Source organism: Arachis ipaensis, chromosome B03, assembly GCF_000816755.2.
Source record: "Arachis ipaensis cultivar K30076 chromosome B03, Araip1.1, whole genome shotgun sequence".
NCBI lineage: Eukaryota > Viridiplantae > Streptophyta > Magnoliopsida > Fabales > Fabaceae > Arachis > Arachis ipaensis.
The window spans coordinates 36,151,711-36,154,091 of record NC_029787.2 but is presented as its reverse complement, the minus strand read 5'-3'; the positions used below and the strand labels follow the sequence as shown (position 1 = coordinate 36,154,091).

General features: G+C 29.7%; 1 protein-coding gene across 4 annotated transcripts in view; it reads right to left on the bottom strand.

Moving 5' to 3' along the window:
• Positions 1-1,615, bottom strand: part of LOC107630313 (probable serine incorporator) — an 8,360-nt gene extending 6,745 nt beyond the window's left edge. For 2 of the 4 annotated variants that reach the window (XM_016333406.2, XM_021118754.1), the window contains exons 1-2: positions 1,305-1,615; positions 843-945 (exon numbers count right to left, since the gene is read on the bottom strand). The gene's annotated coding sequence lies outside the window, so the exon portion shown is untranslated. The remainder of the gene's footprint in view (positions 1-842; positions 946-1,304) is intronic. The other 2 variants (XM_021118752.1, XM_021118753.1) reach the window with 1 other exon arrangement.

The following is a 2,381-nucleotide window of genomic DNA, read 5'->3' as shown; positions in this document are numbered from 1 at the left end:
TGATTTATATTTTTGAGTAAAATTTTAAAAATTAATTTATATATTAATTTTTTTTAAAGACTAAAATATCTATTTTTAAAATTTTTTAAGGCTAATTTAAATAATTACTCTTAAATTAATCAAAGAAAGATAAACCGAAAACTATTACATGGTAAATATATAACGTGGAAAAGCATCGTCAGCGATAAATCAGGGTGAGCAGTTATTAAATGTATGTATTTATTCCTTATTATTATCACTGTTTTACAAATCAAATCTATCTAATCTTTTTATGATATATAGAGTTTAATGTGAAAGGTATGTGGTATTCCGTAATTAAAGGTACATGTAAAATTAAGCGTGTATTAAAATTAAATTCATATTATTATATATAAAAATATAGAAATTAAATAATTCTTAGGAGTACGAATTTTATGCTCTTTCCAAGTTCTGTTTATATGAACAGAATATGGTACAAGCAATAGCATTGCACAACTTGAAGGGCTGTTCTAAGGAATGCGTTAGTGGTCAGAACTCAGAAAACTCAAACCCGATAGTTTCTACTTTCTACTTTCTACACGGGAGAAAAAAGGAACCAAGAAAAAAAAAAAAGCTTATTAACAAGATTATTACGTCATTTATCACGCGAGTAGTCAGCCAGAATATTTTTAAAAAATAAATGATTTAGTTAAAATATTTCTATTAAATAAATAACCAGAGAATTTTGGTTACAAAAGAAGTGAAAAATTGTCGTTTATCTGTTAAAAAAACACACATTTGATGAATTTTAATTTCAGTCCAAGAGCATTTTTCAATTATATTTGAAATAGTTGAGTGTAGTGGAGTGATTCGTTTTCCTTTACCTCGAAGTAAGCGTCTAAACTTTGCTTTCCTTCCTTTCCTAATTTTCTCGGCGAAGAAACATCAAAACCATATCGATCATTCATTCATGTGGATTCAGCATTTCTATCCAGGAAATCAAAGAAAATGTATATCATCGACTGAACCTAGCTAATTCATAATCTTAATAAGAGAATGCAGAAAACTGAAGTGAAATTAAAATCAACGAAATGAACACACGAATCAACCAAAATGCATCTGCAAGAGTACAAACAGTCAAACAGAGTCTTCAAAATCTTGCATCAATATATAATTTAACATTCACAGACCGCTAAGAATGAAAGATATTCGGAACAAAAATTGTTAATGCGCAAGTTCAGATGGAAATGTAAGGCATGCAAGCAGCTGAATTGAGAAATGAGAAATTGAGAATCGCTTATCTTAACGTAAATGCGAAGAATAATTGAAGAAATGCGATTGAATACCTGAACTGAGCTGAAAGCAATGGCGAAGAAGACGACGCAGATCTACGAGCTGCCAACACACACCAGTTGAATCAGTGTTTCCAATTGGAGGGAGGCTTTCATTCTCTTTCTCTTTTCAATGTTTCTTTCTCTTTTTGGAGAAAAACACAAATAAACGAAAAAAGAAAAAAATAATAACGGAATGAGATCGGGTTGGTGCTTTAGGCCGAGAGAGAGAGAGAGAGAGAGAGTTTTTTTGGTTTGGTGGGTTTTATTTGCTTTTCCTTTTGTTTATTTCCCGCCGTAGCCGTAAGCTTCCTCCACTTGCTTTCCGCTCTAGACCAGTGTAGTACTCTTCCTTCCTCTCAAGCTATTTATTTACGAGAAAAGGTCCAAGGATAAACAAAATTTTACTGATTTTTGTCATCACTTTTGGGGATTTTTTATTTTAATAAATTATAACTTTTATTTATAAAAATTGACAAACGATACTAACAGATATAGTAAAAATATTAGTTTTACAATTTAAAAAGATGAATATTTACCGAACGAAATTAGGTTGATTTAGTGGTTAGTTCACTAACGCGTTTAAGTAAGTGTTGGAGGTTCGAATTCCGTCTTGTGCATGCAATACCCCATTCGCCGACGATAAACTTTTAAATAGAGTTTCGATTCGCAACGGATTAATCTTTGACCTGTCGAGTTGAAGAATATTATGGAAGACAAAAAAAAATAAATATCTATTGTGTTAAACTATAAATTGAAAAGAGGCACAATATTCAATTATTAAGAATCTTAATAAGAAAAATCTTTTAGTCTGTAAAAATATTTATGAATAAAAAACTTTTTTCTTGATGTCTTTCTCTTAAATTTGAAGAATTTGCATAACCAAACCCAAAATATCTATAAAAAATAGACAATTACATTATAAAAGAAAAGAAACTAACCACTAAATGGTTATTAAAATCTAGATATCTAAATATCAAATAAAAATTGCAACATAAACGAGTAGAGGATGGTGGAAAGAGAAAGAGAAAGAGAAAGAGAAGAAAAAAAAAAGAAAGGAAATAAAAAAATAAAAGAGGAGAAAAGAAGCAT